This window comes from Cupressus sempervirens, chromosome 11 (assembly GCF_028749045.1).
Source record: "Cupressus sempervirens isolate cs-2001-9-10 chromosome 11, ASM2874904v1, whole genome shotgun sequence".
NCBI classification, from domain to species: domain Eukaryota; kingdom Viridiplantae; phylum Streptophyta; class Pinopsida; order Cupressales; family Cupressaceae; genus Cupressus; species Cupressus sempervirens.
Genome location: NC_143128.1, coordinates 506,249,200 through 506,274,320, shown reverse-complemented (window position 1 = coordinate 506,274,320; position 25,121 = coordinate 506,249,200). Strand labels below are relative to the sequence as shown.

General features: G+C 34.0%; 1 pseudogene; it reads left to right on the top strand.

The window, feature by feature from the left end:
* The window catches only part of LOC149530587 (uncharacterized), a 168,053-nt pseudogene that overhangs the window by 50,025 nt on the left and 92,907 nt on the right, over positions 1 to 25,121 (top strand).

The following is a 25,121-nucleotide window of genomic DNA, read 5'->3' as shown; positions in this document are numbered from 1 at the left end:
AAATATAGTGTAGAATAATGTTGTAGAGCCAGACATTCAAAAGAAGGATAAGGAAATGGCGAGAAACTTTGATGTTGTGTTCACTACTTTGTCTGATATTGCTTTAGTGCAATCTAAGACTTAGCATGATGCATTACTATTTGATACAATATACACAAATGTTAGATATGATTTACAGACATTGAATGTTTGTAGAAAGGAGCTAAGGAAAGATAGAGATAAGGGAAAGAAATTGTACGGACATTATGCTATGCCATACATTTATTTGAATGGATTTGATGATAAGATAAAATTTAAATGACTAAGCTTCAAACACTCACTATCAAATTGCAACAACAAGATGAGAGCATTGAATAATTTTGAATAATAAATATAGGTGGTTCATGATGCTATTAGAGGTATTGGAATTTAAAAGGAGAAGGGAATAAAGAGATTATCTATCCTTAGAAAATATTTATCTCCTAAGATTAGCATTTTGTAGAGGAAATTGGAGAAGCATCTTACAACAAAGACATCTTATAAAAAATTTCTTGTAAAAAATCGAGTATAGTGGAAGTGACATCATGTGCAATATGTGCACTTATTAGCATGTCATATGTAGTAAAAGATAACTAAAGGAAGCAACTTAAAAGGCTGAAACTTGATTCTGAATATTGCATATCAAGAATCTCAATTTAGGATAGAGAAAGGTAACACAATTTTTGTCTTGTACATATAATTTTGGACACCTTTTTCATTGATGTCAAAGGGGGAGAAGAATGTAAAGGAAACTTATATAGATTGTATAGATGATATATGTATAAAGAAAAGAAGGAATGTAAAAGATGCATACATATGTGAGAGGGAGCTTAGCTATGTATATAGGAAATCATTCTTCTAGGAGAGATAAGGAAAGATGGTAATATGTAAGATTACAGTTTTGTAATAAATTTTGAAGTTGTTTGAAATTTTGTTAAGGCCACAATTTGATTAAAATTTTGGGACATCCAATTTTTTCCCATATGTTTCCATCAATGCCAAAGGGGATTTTTTTGGCAATATGGTTAAGTTAGTTGAGTATTTAGTTGATTTTGTGTTGCCATTTATGGAGACATATACTTTGGTATTTCATTGTGAGATCAGAGACAAAAAATTGTTTAAGTGTTCGACAATTTGCATCAACACAGAGAAAAATTTTGTGAGTATGGATGATAGAGTCAAAATTGAAATGTGTGCAACATAGGATAGATATTTGATAGTGTCATTATGACATGTGCTAGTGCAAAAAAGTGTATAGATAATATGATAATACTTATAGAGGATTTACCAATACAAACAATTAGCAAGGTAGAACATAACACAACATAAGATCAAGTATTATAGCTTAAGAAATTATTTGGGTAACAAAATAATTACTTAGCTATAATGGGATAACTGTTAGAATCTGAAAAGATTTATAACCCAGAAAATTAGTGCAAAGAATAGATATCTAAACTATGAATGCAACTGATAAAATAAAAATAGCAACATAGAGTTAGTCTCAAGGAGAGTAATGCAAATGCTGGAAGCAAAATAGCATTATGAGGATGCAAATGAAATTGATCAAAAATACAAGCCAGGTAGCATGCTTATATAGACTAGGAAGAGGGAGGAGGTGGCAACACTGACCAATGAGGAGGAACCATCTATCGGACTAAAGATAGCAAAGTATCTTCCTAAGATAGATAATGGATGCTCATATGTAGGAAGGTGACACCTCACAACCACTTTCTAAATAAGACACGTTTTATTAACCTAAGCAAGATTATTAAAAGTGTAGGAAGGAACTAGCAATATAGGGAAAAATAAATAACCCACTAGGAAATTAAAAAACTACACTAACAACCCCCCATAAGTGAAGCTTAGGTGGATGTAGAAATGGGTCCCAGCAAGTCAAGCCCGATGAGGTACCCATGTACATAAAATTCCTCCAAAAGAGAGAGAAAAGAGACTCCCCCAAAAAAATCAAGACTCCAAGTGAGAGGAAGAGGCCCCCCCAAAAGATGAAGCATCTCGCACCCCCAACAAAGCTTGCAAATTTTGTTCGATAGATCCACTTACATCAAACAAGTTTTCTTCCCTTAGGAAGAAGGAAAAGATCCCAAGTGTGATTCCTCTTCAAGGAACTATACTCTTCATACATAGTTGTATCCCACTCAGGTATACTAGAAGCCTCATGAAAATATAGTGGATCTAAGGCAGTAGCAATAAAGATATGTGTAGCATCCTAGAATTGCAAATGAGTCCACCTAGTGTCTAATGAATCCCTAACCCAATCATCTATAGACTACAAGGTTTGTCTAGCCCAAAGTGGACTAGAAGATAGAGAATCTATAGGAAAATCATCAACCTATGAATGATGACTAGGAGAGGAAGGAGGTGAGTCCTCTAAATCACTCTCTACATTGGAAGTGGAGTTAAAAGACTACTTAGGTGAATTTGACTCATTAGAATATTTGTCATGTATTCCAAGTGACTCCAATGTCAAAGTAGAAGGCAACCCTATGACCATGCTCTGCTAGTTAAGCTAATGCAAGTAGTGGAAGTTAAGATGGCCAAACTGCTCATGCCATAATTTACTCACATCATTAGAGTGAGTGAGAAAAATAGTCAAAGGAGGATTAGGAACAAAGTGAGAAAACTGATAGAGTTGTGACTGATGATCTGCTCTCCCAACTGCAACTATAGAATCATTGTGCAACTCGCATATCTCCACTAAATCAAGAGTGAACTCAACCCATTTTCCTAAACCTATGTGAGTGATCTGGTATACCGATAGGAGATTAGTTGACAATGAGGGTACACAAAGAACATCATTAAATGTGCCATCTCCCACATCAACATACCTTCTCCCACACACCTCAATAAGCGTGCTATCACCCATCAAAATAGAAGGCATAGTACACGGCTTGAAGGATGCAATTTCTTCCTTAGATGAAGTCATGTAGTGTGAAGCACCCGAATCAAGAACCCAAGTGGATGGTGAGGAAGTAGCTGCAACAAGGGCCTTGCCCATTCCTTTCCCCTTGTTATTTTATTTTTCCTTGTTAGAACCTTCATTAGAACTTTTTTTGATAGACTTAGGAACACTAATATTATTCTTCTCAAGAATGTGTGTCAAGTGATCAATTTGTTTCTTCAAACATTTATGTTCACCATGACTAGGTCTTTTATAATAGGCACATTTGACCTTTTCTTTCTTAGGCTTATCATGCTTGGAAGATGGGGTATCAATAGTTGCTTTTGAAGCAACTAGTATCTGATCCTTCTTTTCCTCACTATTATTTTGTTTCTCATCCTTACTATTGTTGTTACTACTTTGTCCTTTTTGTTCTATTGTGCCTTGGTTGGTAGCTAAGGCATGTGACTTAGAGGACTTGAGAGTGCCCATCTGAATTAGCTTGTCCTATTCTCGAGTGAGATTGACAACAAAATCACCTAAATATGGCATGGTGAATTGAGTACCAAGTGCACCCTTAGTAGCATAGAAGGTAGAGACAAACACGGAATATTTTGAACTTAGCTTAGAGAGAATGCTAAGAATCAATTGTTCATCTTGCTTTTCAATTCCACATTGTTTTAACTGCAGCCTTAGTGACTTCAATTTAGTGAAGAAATCCTACATTGTGTTGAAATTGCCTAGACTTAAACTAATTAGTTCATTTTCCAAAATATGACCCCTCATTGAATCTTGTGTTCCAAATAGTGTTTCTAGCTTTAATCATATTTGATTTGGTGTATCTAAAGATTAAATGTGAAATAGCACATTAGGAGAAATAGACAAACACAATGTTCCATACGTCTCATCACATTTGTTAAACCACTTAGGCTTATCTTCATCTTTAGCAAGTTCAGTTTCAAGTCCCATAGTTATCCTATTTAATCCAGCCTTCCTTAAGTGAATTTTCATGCATGATTTCCACTCAAAGTAATTGTATGGAGTTAGGATGGGCATATTTGTTTGATCCATGATGAAGAAATGCAAAGAAGAAATGCCAAAAAAAAGAGAACCTAGCTACAAAAAAGCCCCCCATTTTTACTCAATCAAAGAACCCCCCCAAAGAAATATGATTTGGCACTTTATTTTAGTGCATTTACAACTACCACTAGAAAGAAATACTTAGTGGTCTTGAGTTCAATGCATTACAAACCCTCATGAAGAGCATATGTTAAAAGTGAAACTTGGGCACAATAATCAAGGAAACAAATAGCACCACTGCAATCTACTCAAAAAATATGCACTTTCAAAAAAACAATAGCCTTGATATGAGGTTGTATGAAAAAGTTATGATCCTCTGAAGTTTCCAAAATGAGAATTGTGCATAGTCATGACCAAGAATCTATAACTTCTGAAGTATTCATGCATGAAAATCAAAAAACAACTCCACTGGTGGATAGAGCACAAAAAATTAGCCAAGGTCATAACAAGAATCATCAAAATCAAAGTCCGTATGAGCAAGAACGAGACCTTTGAAAACTGTGTTCAAATCTCTGATTGCCAATGGAGAGGGGTGTTGGTGTGATTTTTCACAGTATAGAAAAACTTCTGATATTTGGGTGAAAAATCAGTTAAATCTTTGATTCTTGTAAATTAGGGTTTTATCTTATGAAATCTTGAAAATTGTTAGATTACCCTAGTTGTGCCCTATTCTGTGGGTTGTATTTTCCTTTTAAATTCTTAGGGTTTGTCTCTCAAATTGTCCTTGAAAAGGCCCTAAGTGTGTGAAAACCCTTATACCTTTGTTTTGTGTTGTCCTAGTTTTCAAATTTTCAAAAGGTATTGTTTCAAATATTTTGGCGGGGCATTTTATCCCAAAAATTTGTTTGCATCAGAATACCTTCGTATACTTATGATAAACCTTTTATGCACTTTAATTGTGATATTTTATTTTAAAAAGGATGCCAAGTTGAAATTTTTTTCAACACCATTGATTTTCTCAAGATTAAGGGTTCTTGCATTCTCGCATTATCAAGTTGCGAGGTCTTTAAATAATGTGGGGAAACACATTTGTGACATGTAGCCCCTAATGGTTTTTGAGATTCAGTGCACCGCAAAAGGTCTTGTATGTCAGCATGGGTCAAGACACTTTTTGCAGATTTGTTAGATTTGTCAGGACATGTTTTATTTTTCCTACACTGTCATTGGTTGTTCAAATCAATGAAAACTTTACCTTATGATCAATATTCATCAACCGTGTATCTTGTTTAGATCCACAGTTCCCACATTCTCGCATTATCAAGTTACGAGGTCTTTAAATAATGCGGGGAAATGGGTGCACAATGCATGGAAATGGTGACATCATGGGCCCACCTTTTGCAGAAAGGTAATAACACTGTGTCCTCCATGGTGGTTGTCAGATGACATGGAATGAAGAGGAAGCATTTCATTGGTCCATTCAAATTGATTAAAGTGCACAGTCATTGCAAGATTTTGATCACCATTGATTAAAGCAAGATCGATGGATTGTGCTTTCCTACATTATCAAGCTACTCAATTTTTAAATAATGTGGGCAAGCAAGCATGGTGGGACCTAAACCAATCTTTAGGAAATGCATTGAGTCATGCCATATTGGAAGAGATTAAAAGTAACGAAGTACGCTCATGGGTGGAAAGTGACAGGTTTTCCAAGTTGGAAGTAGCGATGTCATGGACACAAAAACTTAAATTATTGCAATTAAAATTGTCAAAGCACATGGATTGAAGGGTAACATTTTCATTGGTCAAGTTGGTTTAGTGGGCCACCAAATAAAGAGATCTTGATTCACTGTCGATCAGGGTAAGATCGACAGTGCCTGCATTCTCACCTTTTCAAAATGTGAGGTCTTTAAATAATGCAGGCAAGCAAGCTTCTGATGTGTGGTTGGAGATCCCAAAGTTTTAAGATACTTTCTATTTTTGAAAGGAAACTGTTCAATCAAAGGGAGATCAACGGGTAGAATTCAAATTCAAGATACAACATGAAAATAGTGGTTGCAGAAATAAGTATGATACAGAGTTTCCTTCCTGCGACCTAAATACTCTGATATAGCATATGAATTTGCCATTTTTGAAGCATAGTTAGAAATTTTCTCAGTGCGAAAGAATTTCTAGAGCTAGGGCACAGAATTTTTCAAGGGTTTCAAAAAAATTCACAGAGAAAACTATAGAGAAAGGAGGGAAAATTTGGCGGGTAAGTGATCTATAACCAGTAGAAATAAAATTTGATGTTATAAAGGTTCTGAAATCTTAAAGATGCCTCCACAAAAGGATTTTTTGGAACAATTTCCTTTGTCAGTTCATGAGATAACTAAGGGGAGGGAGTTGATTCCAAAAAACCTTAGAGTAGCTGTAGCAGAGGGTTTCTATGACAAGGCCAATTGGGTTTGAGATGCTCAAGTATCCATGGGAGGTTTGGAATTATTCAGAAAGTGGTTTTTAGAGCAAAAATTGGATACTCCTCTGAGAAATGTCTGGGAGTTTGATATTGGAAAGTTGACAATCTCTACAGTTTTCTTTGATAGTGATTTATTAATGGATTTGGCCAAGAAATATGACCCAATTACAGGGTGGATAAAGAATCATGCTAGAGTAAAAATCTTTAGGGTCTATCCTAAACTAATTAGAGAAGTTTTCAATCTTAACCATAACCATGATGTGCATGAAACAATTGACATGGGTAACCTACAAGCAAGGTATGATGCACAAAAAACCTACTTGAAAAGAGGGCCACTACAGGAGCGTGCTGCCAAGGTTGGTAATTTGTCTGTGATTGCTATCAACACCCCTAAGCCACTATTGAAAAGAAATTTAAACATTAGGGCTAAGGCATTATATGTTTCTCTTTGTAAGATTTTTGGAATAGATGAGGTAGAACAAATTCCAGGCTCAATTGTCCTCATCATGGCACAAACTCTTCAATTTGGAATGAGCTCTATTCTAGATTTTGCAACATTTCTCTCAAGAGAAATTCACAATGGTTTGGTTGGGATAGCAAAGGGAAAAGTAGATAAACCATTCTGTTGGTATTCATTGCTTATGCATGTGTGCTTGTACAAGGGATTTACATTTTTCTCCACAGATATGGAATTGGAAACAACCAGGGAGGGGGAGAAGAATCTAGTACAATTGTGGAGTGTAGATATGACCTCAGAAGCCACAAGTTCCAGGTATGTGAGGTTTGATAGGTATTTTGCATCAAAGCTTAGACTAATTTTAAGAGGAGATAGCCCTAGAATCCCAGAAGCATTGTTAGAATTGGTCAGACCCAAGGACCATGCTAAAGGGCAACTTGTCAGTCATAACTGGGGGGATATAATTCCCTACAATGTTTCAACAGTGATAAGAGTGTATGATTTTTTGGGAAAACCTCATGTGCTATCGTTTCATGTGCCTTTGAAGATAGGAATAACTGAGCTGTTATGGTAGATAGGTACCATAGATGAGAGGGATTTGACTAGGAAGGGCACATTTTTTCCAATTTTCACTGTGGCCCATGATTTTATTTTTGTAAGGAAAGGTTGGAAACATTTTAACTTGTTTTTAGACAAATATAACATGGAAGAATCTCATGCCAGATTTATTGATCCTGAAGGTTTCTATGATATCTTCATGGAGAGAATAAAAGCTTCTCGCATGGTCCAACAAGTCTACTATCCTGAAGATGTGATTAGAAACATTTTCACCTTACAAGAACAAGAATTGAGAAAGGAAAAGTGGATGGTGTTTAGCAAAACCCTTGAATTCATTAATGCTTTTGATCCCCACTATGACCCATTGAAAGAAAAGAAATATCGGGGAGCCAAAATACATGCCTTGATGAATAATTTTGCTGAGATAACACAAGCTATGAATGAAAAAAGGGCTACATATGTTGAGGCATACCCAGACAAGGTTGCAGAAGTGCAGAAAAGAATCAATAGTAAAAACATAATAGATCCTAGACAATATACCTTGCAGAAAAGGTTAGGTTATGTAATGATTCAGAGTGTGCAACAGGGTCCTCTTCATCAAGGAAAAAGACTAGGAAGTCCATCTACAACCAGTGCTCCAAAAAGGCAGATGTTAGAATAGGGATCTTCTTCTTCTCAACTCAAAACAATACTCCCCGTGCCAATCCCCAATCAGGATAGATGATGAAGCATCTTTAGGGGAACAATTAAGACAAATTGGTGGAGAAGGGGATATAATTGTTACTTCCATAGATCTGGAGTTTGGGGAACCATAAGAACCCCATGTACCTTCCTTGGAGCTTACTGTTGCTGACTATAAAGGTAAGGAAATTTATCCTATAGTTGCCCAAGCCTCTAAGAGGTTTGTAAATGATGAAAATTTTGTGAAATCTAGAGCATTTGTACAATTTTTGTGGAGATTGAATATAGGCAATTTTGAAAATACTTGTGAAAAAATAAAAGCAGAGCTACTAGATAAACTAGACTTTGTTATTAAAGAAAAGGTAAAATCTAAATTTTTGAATGATTTTGCCCAATTTACACCTGAGGCTGGGAGGCAATTAGTTAAACAATCAGGAGTCCTTATCTTACCTGAATGGGATATAGTGAATGCTATGGTTTTTGATTAAATAAGAAAACAAAAGGATGTCCAGTTACAAACTAAAGAAGAGATATTACAAGCTCATAGAGGAGTCAAATTTAGTGATGATCACCAAGCCCTTGTAATTTGGTCATTTGAGAAAAGGGATAAAACTAGGATGCAGGAAATCTCTATTGCAGACCATATTGGTGCATTAATAGTATACAGGGCTGGTGAAGTTGGTAGTAAATAGATAATGGGAATGGCTTTAGAAATGCTAAAATTTGGTGGTGTGGTATCTAGCCAAGAAGAAGATAAATTTTCTCAGCTAAATGCTAGATTTGAAGAAGTGTTGAATGCATATGAAGAGAGGGGAACATGCATACAAAATTTGGAGAATTAGGTGTCTCAAATGGAGAAGATACTTGGGAAGAGAAAGGTGGGAGAATCCAGTGCACTTAGAATTGCATACCCTCCACAACCATTTTTTAAAGTAACCCCTATTGTTGAAATACCAAACACCCCTGAAAGGCCTCAATTCTATACTGCAGAGTACTTTGAAGAAGAAAAAACCAAACTACATGAGTTGTAGGTAGAATTAAAAAATCAATATGAAGGAAAATTAAAGCAGGGTGTGATGTATTTAAGGGATAAAATATAATGGTCAACCTTATTTGATCAGTTGACAAGAATTACAACCCTCATGGATGAGTTGAACAGAGATGAGGTTAAATTGACTCCTCTAGCATAGAAGTGGAGGGAGAGAAATAATGATATCACAGTCATATGTATATCTGCCATCCAAATGCCTTGTCATCAAGTAGAGAAAATTTTTGAAATTTAAAAGGGATTCTGTTAAAAGGGATTCTTTGCAAAAAAGATTAACACATTCTTTTTCCAAATATATTGCTGAAAAATTCATTTTATTTCCTTGTGCTTTAGAATCTGTTGACACAATAAAGGAAAAAGAAAAGTGGAAAAAAGAGTTGGATGAAATATTTGCTTTAGAATCTGTTGACACAATAAAGGAAAAAGAAAAGTGGAAAAAAGAGTTGGATGAAATATTTTATGAAAGGATCAAGAACATCATGACTGAAACTAGTCACTAGTTTTGGGCAAGGACAAATGAAGAGTTGGTAAAGATACAGTTATTTTATAATGCCATCAGAAAAGAGCTTGATGATTTAGAGGAATTTGCAAATTCTTTAGTGATTATACAAAGAGAGGCTCTAAATTTTGATTGGCCAGATGATGCTGCTTATAATGAATGGAAAAATTAGTTCTTAGAACAAATGTCAAAAGATGATGAGGAGGAAGATGCAAAAGTAAAAGTTACCCTCATAGTTAATAATGAAGACATGGAAAATTCCCAGATTAAAGTAAATTTGCAAGTAATTGAAGATGATACATCACTTTCAAACCTCAAGGCCATTTACTCTGAGGATGAAGAATAAATGAAGAATCAAATCATAATTTCTTGTCTCAACAATTAAGAGTGTAACAGAAAGGGACCCACCAAGGAGTGTTTGATGTAGTAGCCTTTCTGTTATTTTCTTTTGTCTTTTATGATAGGTGGATGTAGGTATCTTTTAGAAGACACCTATCACTTTCTTTTAGCCTGAAGCTTGTTGCATCTCAAACTATTTAAGTGATATTCCAAGGCTAGAGAATGGCCAGAATTCTATTGTTTCTACGTGATATGCTTAGTCTGTCTTTGGTCAAAATTTTTGAAAACAAGTTTATGATGTATTTTCTCTATCAATTCTCTGAGAATACATGAATATATAATGAGCTATGTTTCTTTATAAAGGTCATTCTGAGTCTATTGTAAATGTTATACAATTTTCAAAGAAAATGAATACAAATTGTGAACTATCCCCATATCAATTCTTTATGAATCTTGTCTCCTTCTAATTACTTGGTTATCTTGATATTGTATAAGTAAAAGCTTGTGCAATTGAATACAATTTAGTTAGGTTGTATATCTATTTATCACTTCTGTTAATTCAATGGATTAAATAAAAGCTTTGGTGAATGTGATAAGTTTTCTTTAGTACTGGAAAGGGTTTTGAATGATAAATTCTGATAAGAATTACTGATAGAATTTGTTGTAAGGCAACAAGTTAGATCTAAGAATTTTCTATAGACTCTGAACCCCAATGGATTAGACACTGATCAAATTGATTCAGTTGAAGAAGAAGTATGTCACAAATGGTTGTCAAAAATGCAGAATTAAATCAATTTTACTTTTTTTTCTTGTAGATCTTCAAAGCTGGCCAGTACTTGTCTGCATGGAATGTTTTAGTTTCAGTTAGCCACTATTGTTAAGAACATCTATATATCTATAGAAAAAAATTTGGCCATATCTGTTATATGGGATGTGTTTATCAAGTTATCAAGAATTATGTATGTGTTTGAGGATTCGAGATGAGAATCAGAATGAAACTAAAAATAATCCTCATACAATTTTCCTAGTCTTGAATCATCCCTGGGTATACCCACCCTGGTTTTGCAGAGCCAAAAGAGTAGAAAACCACCTTTGGTTTTGTTGAAGTTGGGTCCAAATGCTTTGCACATGCAATTATTAACAAGAATTGGCTAACCTTTATATTGTATGAGTATTATCATTTTGGTATTAAGCATTTTGTTGCTTAGTAGTTTTAGTCCTTTTAAAACCCCAACAAGGGGTATGGATGTAGCTTTCCATGCTTAATTCTACAAAATATAGAGCTTGCATGCAAAAACTAAAAGATACCTAGATAGTTTTTTGGTGCTACGAACAAAACCCAGAAAGTGATTTTCTTGTTGATGTACAGAAGATGTTGCTGTAGTGTAAATCAGACACCTTTAATAGTAAAAAATGGCTCCAAAAATAAAAAATGACCCCAACAACCAAAATATGACATGCAAATGCTAGATCAGCTTCCTAAGTCCATCAATGGCATGCTGGAACCTGCAATACTGATTGAAAACTCCAAATATGCATGTTGGTTTTCATATTTGAGATTAAAACCCTAGAGATTTAAAACATTTTTGTCAAAACTTTTCTGATTCTCAAGATCATCCAAAGATGCAAGAGAAGAACATACTTCATTTTTGAAAAAACTACAATAAAATTGATTATCCCCCCAGCCCCCCCGCAAATCTCTCAAATAAAGAAAATAAAATCTACTCTTGCACATAAAAAAGCTTTGATACCATGTTAGAATCTGAAAAGATTGATAACCCAAAAAACTAGTGCAAAAAATAGATATCTAAACTATGAATGCAACTGATAAAATCAAAATAGCAACATAGAGTTAGTCTCCAAGAGAGTAATGCAAATGCTGGAAGCAAAATAGCATTAAGAGGATGCAAATGAAATTGATCACAAATACAAGCTAGGTAGCATGCTTATATAGACTAGGAAGAGGGAGGAGGTAGCAACACCGACCAATGAGGAGCAACCATCTATCAGACTAAAGATAGCAAAGTATCTTCCTAAGATAGATAATGGATGCTCATATGTAGGAAGATGAAACCTCACAACCACTTTCTAAATAAGACATGCTTTATTAACCTAAGCAAGATTATTAAAAGTGTAGGAAAAAACTAGCAATATAGGAAAAAATAAATAACCCACTAGGAAATTAAAAAACTACACTAACAATAACATCCTAGATGTTAACCCTGAGTTAATAGAGTCCAATTTTATAATTAGCCAAGCATGTGAAAGCATCAAGGCTGACAGGATAGAGTTTTGCTAAAAGGTAAAGGTATAAGTAAAGATCATAACTTGCAAATTTATGTTTTGATTGTAGATAATATGTGAACTTATGTAAAGATTATATTTTTTATATGTAGGCCTTATATGATGCAAAGTTTGATGTATTATCAAAGGAAATGCAAAGTACAATAATGAGACAATATTGTTTGCATCTGTATTTTTGTAAAGAATCTTAATTGTATATTGGGCATTTGGGTAGTGGGATCATTCTAGATACATTGTAGTTGTATCACCAACTCCTAACAAGGTTGAGGTTTTTAACAGGGTCTAGTCCTCTAACGAGGAACAAGACACTATATTTACTTAATAGACTCCTAACAGGGCCAATATCCTTAACCAGATACTTTTGTTTAGTTGAGAATTTTGTGGGTACCATCCCCACTGGGGTTTTCCCTTGGCAAGGATTTCCCTAGTTAACAAAATATGGTGTTACTAGTTCTCATTGTGTATAGTTATCTTTACTATTCAACATTATTGGTTTTTTTTCTTATGCATAGTTTAAAGGAAGTAACAATATCCTATTATGGTCAAAAGTTTGTAGAATACCAACCACACTGTACCCTCATAGTATTCCCTATGTCTATCAATTGGTATCAAAGCATAGTTACTCAGAGGAGACTTAATAGCTTGATTAAGATCAGTATGGACATGGAAAAGTTATAGAAGAATCTTGTAGAAGCTCTTGAGAAGATTGATATTCCAAATAATAGAAATGAATATGCTAAGGCATATATTGGAAAGTTGAAAGATAAGATAGATCATCTTAGATCCTATTAGTGTTTTAAAATATCATGTTTCAAAACCCCAATGATGAGAGAAAAATACATCTAGAGGCAGCTAACTCCCATCTACGACATACCCATTCAAACACCAAGGCAAACTGTAAGGCTATACTCCTTCTTCTTAGTGAACCTCATATTCTTTATATGGTGATAGTATCAAAGAATAATATTAAATATTATAAAGAAGATACTACCGTTGAATCTTCTATTCTTATGCAAACAATAGAGACATGAAATAGCTAGTAAGATGACCTATGAACTAGACAAGCTAAGTGAGGGCAACTCTTTTCAGCTCTTCAACAAAAGGGAAAATGATTTTGATTATAATAATGATTTCAACATCACCAAGGCATGAACAAAAAAATACATCAATGATGTAGTTGATCAGTTCCTTATGTATCGGGAAATTCAACAAATCACTAACACACATCCTTGGAAATCATTGAGACATTTCATGCATCAAGAATTCCAGATCTATCTATTCATCTTGTAAATTAGACATCTACATCATTTTTTACTCTCATACTCAACCTATGCCTTCATAAAATTTACAACCCCAAAATGGTAAATCAAGCATTTACATGACTCCTTGAGTCATAAGATAAACATACCAAAACATACAACCTAAAATAGATTGCAACTGAGATTTGTGCTCTTTATTCAGAAAACACCAAAATATTCAAACAACATGAAAATGAGACAAAACATAAGACTGAATATAAACTTGCTTGATGCACTTTTATTCATTTCCTTAAAAAGAAAAAGAAAAGGATGCATGAATTTAATCATAAAATTACTGAATAGACTAGAACTATTTCTAAAACTTCATTGACTATTGTTCATTACAAGAGAAATGTTGGCCATGAATGGTGGGATTATAGCTAGAGCTCTACTCAATAGTTTGGAAATAGCCAACCATCAAAAAACCTAGAGAAAGAGAAGAGAAAAGATTAAGGAGACAAGAAGAATTCCTAGATTAGATTTGATGTTGCCATTTGTCCACTTGAAAAAGCTTCATCTTTCAATGCATCACTTCTCTTTACCCTCTTTTTGCAATTGAAAAATGGATATTTTCCTTGTTGTTAAAGAATGCTTTGAAAATGTCTTTAGAATGATGGAAACATGCAACTGATTAAGATGCTAGATATAATTTTTTAAAAGGGCCAAAAATACCCACCGAAATGAATTTTAGAGGCAAAATGAAACTCATTTTCCCCCAAATTTGGAGCCAAAAAACTGCCATGTCTTCTTTCTAACTGATTTTGATGCTCAATCATGAAAATTGTTCATTCTATTGAGAATGCCCCCATTTTAAAAGTCTTCTTATAACTGTTACCACTGAATACCTATGCATTTTTTGACCACATATTAGGAAATCTTGTCTTCTAATTTTTAACAGTATACTGCACTCTATATTTTAGATAAAAAATGCCCCACTAGGATGCATTTGAAATTCTAGGCCCCAACTCATTGAACAAAGAATTTAAATGAAAAATGTAAAAAATTATATAGATTGGACTATATCATATTTCAAATCATTTAAATTTTTCTTTACTCATGGATTGCACATTCAAATTTTGAAAGAAAAACAATAATTTTTTTTATCATTTCATATTTTTTCTCTATCTCTAATTTTGGGTCAAACCTCCTATTGACCACCAATGGGGTGCCACATGTTTATCTTTGATTGATCAGCCTTCTCTATCATAGCCACCCCACTACCCAATTATTAGGTTCTCACCATGTGTCATAATTTTGCATCATCAAAGGCTTAACTTATGACCTCAACTTAACCCTAGCTATTGGGTGATTAACCATGCTTTGCATCATTACACTTGATATGCTTAACCTTGGGTTAGAGCTTTCAACCATGTGAAATAAGCTATTTTGTATGATTAGATAACTTTTTTGAAATTAACATTTATTGCTTGTCACCATGCAATGTGGTTAATTTCACCATTTTTGTCTCATCACGCAGTTATCTCTTAACTATGCAACTTTTATCACGACTATGTGATTGAGAACTATGTGGCACTTGATGATGCCATCACTCTCTTTCTAATCTCTTGTAGTTTTGGTCAAAATATGGTTAACTTCATTGCTAGCTATCCTAGCAATCCACGAGCCCCACCACATGAGCCTTGTATCATCAAAAGGCTCATGTCTTTAAGACACTTAGTAACTATGTGTTTGGATATTTAAAAACCAAAAATTCCTCCTACTTTGTGAATGTGGTATTAAATCCCTTCATAGAAACAATGTGTTCTACTATTTTCTTCATCATTTGGAGGGGTTCAATGGTCTACACCACCATTTTCCTCAACAAAATATTGAAGAGTAGTGATATTTTAGAGTTGTGTGAGGCTTAGCCACAATATTGTTTAAGTAGTTTGTGTTGGTTATTGGGTTTTGACTTGCACCAATGGAAGATATGCTTACTGGGGCTAGGCCAGGCTTTTTACAAGAATTCTACAAGGTGATTCATTCTTAGCCAGCATTCTTTCATCTATCCTACTCCCATGAATCTAGTGTTTCCATTTCTAGAAGAATAAATTTCTAACTCTTGCAAGGGTATCTTCTCTATTTTGATATGATAAACCAATAACTTAATACACATCTATCCCTTTGACATTCATTTCTATTTCTTTTTCTAGATCATCCTTCTTTAGTGTTTCCTTTGCCTTCCTCTACTTAAACCTTGCACCATGACATGATTCTTTTACATTAGTGATAGCCTTTGATGTTGATCTTTTGGCCTAACTGATAGATATAATCTCCTTCCCATCTTCCACAATAATAGGTTTAGCACCCCCTAACTTCTAGATCCATACTTTCCTCTACACTTGCATAGCTTAAACTCTCTTTCATTAGCACCAACTACCTCAAAGTGGGTGATAATATGAAGGGGCTATGACAAATAACAATTTGTTGGAGAAGAAATAGAAAAAGTTGTATGGTTGGTAGGAATCCCCTTTTGGTTAGCTAATGATTGTGCTCCACCAATCACACACATGAATTGTGATGACATTTTCTTTAACTCGGTGATGAATTTCATAGTTACTATGTTTCTTAAAAAGGAAAGGCACGTATGTTCACAAACATGTAGCTCTTCAACATTTGCTACATTCTTCACTTTCTCACAAAAGTTGATCACAAACTCATCCACATAGCTATGACTAGAAAGGATTTTCATCTCCTCCAAGTATATATATATATATAAATTTATAATTGATCCCTTTTGATCTTACACCATTACACACTTTTGATCTAACAACAAGACACCTATTACCTTGAGACTAGATATCAAAGGAAAAACATAGCAAACTTGTCAACATTAACTATAAAAGAAAACTTTTTCTCACTTATCAATGCATGTACAATCTTTCATATTCATCAAATCTTGGGTTAATGTAATGCACATGCCAAGTTATCATATTAAAATAATTTCTAGTCACACTCCAATATTATTTGACAACACACTATTCCTTATTTCACATGTTGTCCTTAGCATTTTTGTTATATGAAAACACATAGGTCTAACACTAACTTTATTAGAAAAAATATTTTAAATACATCTCTTATATCCCATTTAGTCTCAAACATAAGTGTGGATACCAAGGAATTATAAAAATTAAAATTATTATAACATTTCTTTAAAAATCAATGCATTAGCAAATTGTTGAAACTGGTCGGGCCCCAAAGTGGGTCTGGCTAGTTTTTTTTAAACTGAAACACATGACCTTTCAAACTGATCAATTAATCATCTCATACTGATTTGATCCCAAATTAATTATTATTGCATCCTTCGAAAGAAATTTTAACTATTTTCTGCAAACTGCCAATTTTGTGCCAAGGGGTCTTATTACTAGCCTTAAAAACTAACTAAAACACTTAACTGAGCTCTGAAATCAAACATGTTGATTCTTTATTCCATATTATTGTACCCTATTAGATAATGATTCATGATGACACCTAGGTCAAAAGATACTGATTGTTAAAGTTTATCACTTAAAACTGCTTACAAACAAACATGTTAGAAAACCATAAAATGCATTCAGTTTTGGCTTCAAAAATCGGTCAAATGGACATTTGGGGGCACAAAAATTGGGGTGTTAGTTTAATATCATGAGGGAGTATAAATCTATTATTTGGGCTCATGAAGAATAACTGGGCACATTTGGAAAATGAGAAAAGTTAGGTACTCAGATTTGCAGAATTGGGAACATTAGCAAACATTGATTTTGGAAAATGGAATGGACCTAAGAAAGTGTACAAACGGATTGGTCAAGACTCAAAAACTAACAAACTTAAAGAATTTTTAGAGTACAACACAATATTATAGTCCATTTCATTCAGACAATCATGAATTTAGATTTATGTCATCCTGAACAGGGGTATTGATCAATTTGCACTTTAAGACACCAGTAAGATTTTACAAATTACATTTGGAATCACATTTGAAAACTATTCAAATGGATTTTTCATTAGCTCAAATCTAAAACACAACAAGTTTTATAACCTTTAAAATTCAATGCAAAATGAATTTTCTCATTTTGATCAACTAGATCAAAGTTACAATTGGCCAAACAAGGCCTCCTAGAATCTGATCAATATGCATCAGCATGACAATAGAAAACAAACAACTTTGAGGGATTCAAAACCTATTCAAAAAATATTGAAACAACTCAAACACTGAAACATAGGATCTTTTATATGCATACTCAACACTCCTAAAGCAGTGAGTCATGAAGCATAACTGGGTGCAAGATATTCAATTGCAAACTAGGCTTCTTGTCATTGTTTGACACTTGGGCAAAAATGTAGATCTAAACATTGCTCAAAAAGAAACTTCACGAAATGACTTAGAATGACACTTTATCATCAAGGGATAGATAGATACACTAAATTCAAGGTGTTAGAAATATAAAACACCTCATAGGCCTCAAAAGGATAGTCAAGTACACATGCATTAAATGTGCTTATAGGGGCTCAAATTTTAGAATGGTACTCAAAATGAGAATGCAATTTTGAGTCCCATTAGATCCAAGAAAGAGTCATAAAACCTATCAAATATAGTGACAAGATCTTGATATTAAAGAAAGAAAATAAAATTGTGAAGCATGAATTAGAGATTACAAATCTAAAGTTGAGCCTAAAGGATGATGATAGCAAGATATAGTCTAGTTTGAGATCTAAGAATTCAAATCTTAGATATAATCTTGAAAAAGTCACATCTAAATTTGAAACTACTAAGTTGTAGCATGCAAAAATTGAAAAATACAATATCATTATGAAAGGAGAATTGGCATAGACTAAGCAATAGCTTTAGAAGTTGTATACTAGTAGTGAGAAACTTAATGAGAAAATGTCAGTACAAAGACCTACTTATGATAAGATAGGACTGGGATATTTTTTTGGTTTGTTAGGTAAGAAAATTGAAACAAGAAAGGAATCAAATCTAGTTGTTAAAACTCCTAAAACTTTTATGAATAAAGAAGAAGTACCTAACAAAGTTAAGCAAGTAATTCAACCTAAAGAATGTGTTGATCCTAAGTAAATAGAGCAACCTAAACCACCTAAACAAGTGATATATGAATTTGAAGGTATATGTTTTACATGTAATGATGTTGGACACATGAAGAGAGATTGTATAGGTAAGTCATTTAATTATGTTAATAGTTAAAATCAATGATTATGTATGTTTTAATTGATTGTACCCTAAAGTTGTAAATGATAAGGAAGCCTATGCATTGCTTAAAGTTGTAAAATCAATCAGATGCTACTTGATGGGAGCTACTATGATTATATTTATTCCAAGTGCTAAAGTGAAAGCCATCTTATCACAACAAGAGGTTTCAACAAGAAGATGTGGGTGGATCAACATGATCCAAAAGTTTCATATAGATATTCATATCACTAAGCTAATAAGAGGTCAAGGACTTGCCAAGTTTATGGTAGAAGCCAACCTTGAACAAAACTAGATAAATAATCTTGAAGTTGATGGTTCAAATAGGTTGTGTGATATGGATGTTTGTGATTAGTATAAGGACCTTATACTCTACTTGCAACACATGAGAGCTCCATGAGTCTTGAATAATAATCAAAGAAGAACTTTAAAGTTATAATCCATTAAATATGTCACTGTGAATGGTCAATTATGGTGGAGAAGTATGGAAGGTGTGTTGCTGAAATATGCTAATGAGAAACAAGCATCAACAATTATTCATGAGATGCATCATGGAGTATGTGGAGGAAATTATATCGCTAATATAACAACCCATAAGGTGATTAGAGTGGGATTTTGGTAGCCTACACTATTTAAGGATGCATATAAGCTTGTGAAGAAAAGTGATGCATGTCAAAGGTTCAGTGGAAAATTGAAATTCTTTGGGAATCTACCATTAAAATTAGTAAAGGTGAAGGAACCTTTTCAGTAGTGGGGAATTGATTTGATAGGTGAGTTTACAAACAAGTCAAGTGGAGGGCATGCTTAGATTCTAGTAGCTACTGATTATTTTACAAAGTGGCTAGAGGAAATTGTTACTAGAAAATCTACTAGCAAAGTAGTAATGGATTTAAGTTTAAATAATGTTACTATCAAATTTAGATGTTCAAAGAAAATAGTTATAGACAATGAATTGCACTTTATATCTGAAGAATACAAGGGTTTTTGTGAAAAACATAATATAACTAGATCTACCTCTTCCCCATACCGTCCACAAGGAAATGGATAGGCTGAATCAAGCAAAAAAAGTTTGCTGAATATAATCAAGAGAATTTTAGAAGAAAATAAGAGAGCTTGGGATTCCAAATTGCCATTGGCACCATGGGTTGATAGAGTGATAGTAAAGAAAGCCATAGGTTGTGCACCTTTTGATTTAGTTTATGGAATACAAGTTACCTTACCACAAAACAAATTGAGGAACATCTACAAATTTTTTTAGCTTTATGATAATGATCTCATTGATGAGTTCTAGGCTAGAATGGATGATATTATGCAATTAGATGAGACCTAAAGAGATGCTTCAGCCAAAAATACAAATTTTTAGACACATGTTTGACAAAAGGGTAGTATCAAGGAAGTTCCATCCTAAAGATCTATGGTGTTGTTATGCAATGCCAGATTGGAAGACAAAGGTAAACATAGTAAATTTTATTCCATCTAGTTGAGACCATATCTCATTCATGAATGTTGGGGAGAAGATTCTTATTTCATAAAAGAATGATCAAGTAACCTTCTTGAATTTCTAGTTCATGGACAATTGTTGAAAAAATACTTCTGTTAAAGGTATTTTCATTTCCATGAATAGTTGTTAAGTTTGTAATTCATGTAAATTCTTGTACATATGTGTGTTCCCTCTATATATATTTTTTTGTTTTTAATGTGTGCATTGCTCTCTTAGATTTGTCAAAGTTATTGTCATGTATGTGCTCTTCTTTTGCCATAAATTATAAGCCCTCACATGAATCTATTGTATTCATCATCCCCAAATAGAGCCACTATTGGCCTAGTTTTTAACATGTTAAAATTCTACAAATTTGTAGTAAAAGACCCAGTTGAACTCAAGGATTATGTATCATTTAATTTATTATACCCTAAAGAAATCCCTAACTTTTCTTTCCTTAATTTCTTTTGTGCCCTAGGCCCTTCATAAATTTTTTGATTAATGTGGCCTACATTTTCAAAAATGTGCATGACCAAAATAAATTTCTAAATCATTGAAAAACCTTTTATTATATAATTTTTGCGCAACCATTTTGAATATTTTTACGAAAATATTCCTTACCCTATTGCTTGACTCTTCTTCAACCTAAGTTTGCATGTAGTTAGTCTACCCTTTGTTTTATTTTTATCCTTAATTCAAGAGAATCTTTTTGTGATCATCAGATCTAAGTAGATCGAAGATCATCACTTTCTCACTTTTCAAAGATGCATGACAATTAACTAAAGTGAGAAAGAAACCATTTGAAACATGTCCATACAGGCCACTTTTTCTGTTTTCAAATAGTATAAAAGGTGCATCTTTAGAACTGTAAGATCTTGAAGAACTATGGTTGTCATATTCTCTCTTTACAGAGTTACACAAAGGACAACCAAAATGAGAATATGAGGGCACAACACATGGACATGGTGGGACATGATTGAAATGTTGACTACAAAATAAAATAATTTAGAATGAGTTGTCAGAATGGCAAGTTTTGGTTGGTCAAAGGTGCTGACTATGACAATAGAATTTTTGTTTTATAGAAACCATCAGATCAAGGAAGATCAAAATCTATCATATTCTCACTCTTTGAAGTTTCTTGAAGATTAGGAAAAGAAAGAATGTGAGCATTGGACACATGTATTAGTGAGCCTAGGTGGTGATGACATGTGGCATGCTTCAGAGGCCTTGTGAGTTTGAAATGCAAAAATGGGAGAGATATGATGTTACGATATTTTGTATGGTCACGAATATAAGATAATGGAGTTTTGGTGCGAGGATAATCATGATATTGGAAGGTTTTAATATCAAAAGGAGGAAAGATGAAAAGCTAAGAAGATACAAGATTCATAGAATCATGAGTCTTCAAAGGTAGAGTTAAGATGTTATGCCTAGTCATGAGATCAAAAAGTTGTAAGATCGTAAGTAGGGAAATCGTAAATCTAAGTGGGGCCAGAGGAATGAGCATAAAGAAATTAAGCACAAGTCAATAAAGTCTCCAAAAGTTACAAAGGACAAATGAGCATATAATTGTAAAGGCAATAATAAAGGCTTCTGAAGCTATGATAAAGAAAGGCTACATCGAGGCATATGATCAGGAGGTAAAGGAAATGGCTAAGATGTAACATTTGAAGTTACAAAGATGCTTAGTTAACTCTGATTGAGAGATTGTAAAGTAAGAGAAGGAAAGATCTAATGTTACACAAGGATATCATTGTAAGATCATAATTGTGAAGAAGACATTATAGTTGGTGCCCTAATATTATGACAAGTTGTTGATCATAAGATTGTAAGAAACTCAAAGGGAATCCTTGATCATGCAATAAGAAAGTGATCATAAGATCATACAAGCCAAATTCACTACTAAAGATGATCTGAAGGGCTTGAATTTTAAAGTGAGTCATAAGATCATAAGAGCCCTAAAATAGAACATGAAAGAACTTTTGCCCTTTTTATAAGATGGAAAAGAGACATGGGTCTTAACCAATAAAATTTCAAAAAAGTATAGACAATAGAAGACCTAGAGGTGGCAGAAAACATTGGGTTTAAGGCTTAGATTGTACAGCTCAAGCAAGGAAACATGCTCGATCTACACAACTATAATAAGGGTCTAATTTTAATGTGGAACAAAATCAGATTTAGATGTATTATATGAAATCAGATTCATTGAATGACCATCAAGAAAGAAGTAAATATTTTGGAAGAAATTACAGATGCTAAGACTTTGCCGAAGGGAAGCAGTTGATGACATACATAATTAAAGGTAGTAGAAGATTAAAAAAATTAAATTGATGACTCTTGTAGTAAGTGCCACCTACAAAACTTTGCAACTACTTCCCCAAAAAAATTTTGAATGCAAAGACTTTTTTGTAAAGTAACAAAAATAAATATCTTTGAATTTTTTTTCCAATAAGATTTTGACATGTCTCCTCTTATTTGAATCTTGTTGCAATCCTTATATAAAAGGATTTATAGGATGTGGAGTAAGGGTTGGAAGTCTATATAATTTTAGTGTCTTTTCTATTTGTATTAGTGTCTTTTCTTTTCTATTAGTGTCAATTATGTGATGTATTCAATTTTGCCAATATAAGAATACAGTGAAATCTAGAATGATGGGTTTTGTCATGTCTAGAGTTATATTCTGAGCTTCATACTAGTACTATATTATTTTCAAAGAAGATTAATACAAATGAAATTTTTGCATATTTATGTCTTTGAGTTTTGTCTCCATTTTCATACATTTGTAATTTTGGGATTGAAATGAACAAAGTTCTTTCACTTCAATTGATGGGGACACAACCCAAGAGCAGAATGGAAACAACAGAAAAGGGAAATTATATTAACTAAGAAAATAAGGTAGTACAACCAGTACAGGAAAATAAACTTCAAAACATGCCCTAAGGGCTTACAATAGCATAAATCTAGAGATAATTTCTCCTTATGGTACCTCCTCTCAAACTCCAATCCGAACTGCCTTTTACAATGCTAGAAATCTCCTTAAATAGACCCCGAAGGGTTAAGGACTAGGAGTACATTCTAGAAAGTGCTAGTAGGCATCCACCGATGAAATAGAAGGTTTCGGAAGCTGCGTTAGAAGTCAGTGTAAATCTAGAAGAATCCAGAAATGGTAACCAAAATTTCGGGAGGCATAACTTTAGAACCGTAGCTCTGATTGATGAACCGTTTACATTTTTGGAAAGCTCTCAAAGCGCTCTATAGCCTTATAGACAAGCTTTGCTCATCCCCCATTTTTTGACCCTTTTCGAGGTCATTTAATGCCCCAAACCTGAATTTGAAGCATTCTTAGGAGGTCTCCAAAACTCGAAAAACTACAATAAATTTCAAACCGTGGGGCCTATTGACCTGATTCTTTTTTTGGAATGCTCTAAATCATGATTACATTCATCTGGCCAATTCACACCTTCTAGTTTAGCGAAATGATGGCCCAAAGACATGCTCCTATTTTTTTGAGATTTTCAAATGCACTGATAGTTGAACTATGAGAGTTGGAACCTTTATTTGAGCCAAATGGGTATCCAAAAATGTAAAGACATGAAATAGAAACTAAGTCTAAGTACATTTTTTTTGGGTGACACAAGATTGCCCTTATACCTCTGGATGCTCCTGCATCAGATACCCAGGGTAGATTGAAAAGTGACCCTGATACTTTATGGATGGTAGAGGAAATCCCAAATGGGAAACCTCAGTTGCTAAAATCCAAGTTGAGTCCTCGATTGGCCGTCCTTTCCATTTGACCAAATACTCTTCATACTGCTTATTTTTGTTACTCCTACCCACACGATAATCTAGAATGTCTTCAATCTCCTCTTTCTTAGAAGCAAGAATTGGACATGGCTCTAAAACCAGCTCCTCATCTGCACCATCATCATGATACTCTGTTAAATCTGCAATGATGAAAATGGGAGAAATGTGAATACCATCTGGCAGCTCCACCTCATATGCATTTCCTGAGTTATGTTTCTTCAAAACTTTGCAGGAGCCAAATTTCTTCATTTTTAGCTTGTTGTAAGTACCAAATGGAAATCTTTCTTTTCGTAAGTGCACCATGACTAGATCCCCTACTTGGAATTCCTTATGTCTTCTCCTTAGATCAGCTCTAGCTTTATACTCTTGATTCATCTTGATAATGTGTTCTTGAACCTCCTCATGTAGACCCTTGATGTGTTTAGCAAATTCCTCAGCTTCAGCACTTGTTCTCTCCCCTTGTTCTATCTTCCTCAATTTTGGTGTAGTCCTTGGGCTATTCCCATATACAATTTGAAATGGTGATTTTCCAGTACTCCTATTTACAAAGTTATTATAAGCAAACTCTGCCTGTGGTAGAATCAAATCCCATCCCTTGGGCTTATCTCCAACTAAACATCTCAACAAATTGCCCAGACTTCTATTTACCACTTCTGTTTGGCCATCAGTCTGTGGGTGATGCGTGGAACTAAATTTCAAGTCTGTTCTCAACTTCTTCCACAATGTCCTCCAGAAATACCCCACAAATTTAGTATCTCTGTTAGAAACTATACTCCTTGTAAGACCATGTAGTCTTACCACCTCTTTGAAAAACAAGTCTGCAATATGGACAACATGATGAGTTTTGTGGCATGGAATGAAATGTGCCATTTTGGAGAACCTATCAACCACCACGAATACTGAGTCATTACCCCTTTGTGTCCTTGGCAATCCATGAACAAAATCCATACTTATGTCCTCCCATGGCCTTGATGGAACAGGCAATGGCTGATATAGGCTAGTATTTTGACTAAACCCCTTGGCAACTTGACAAACCTGGCAACTCTGTACAAACTTCTTCACATCCTGTGTAATTT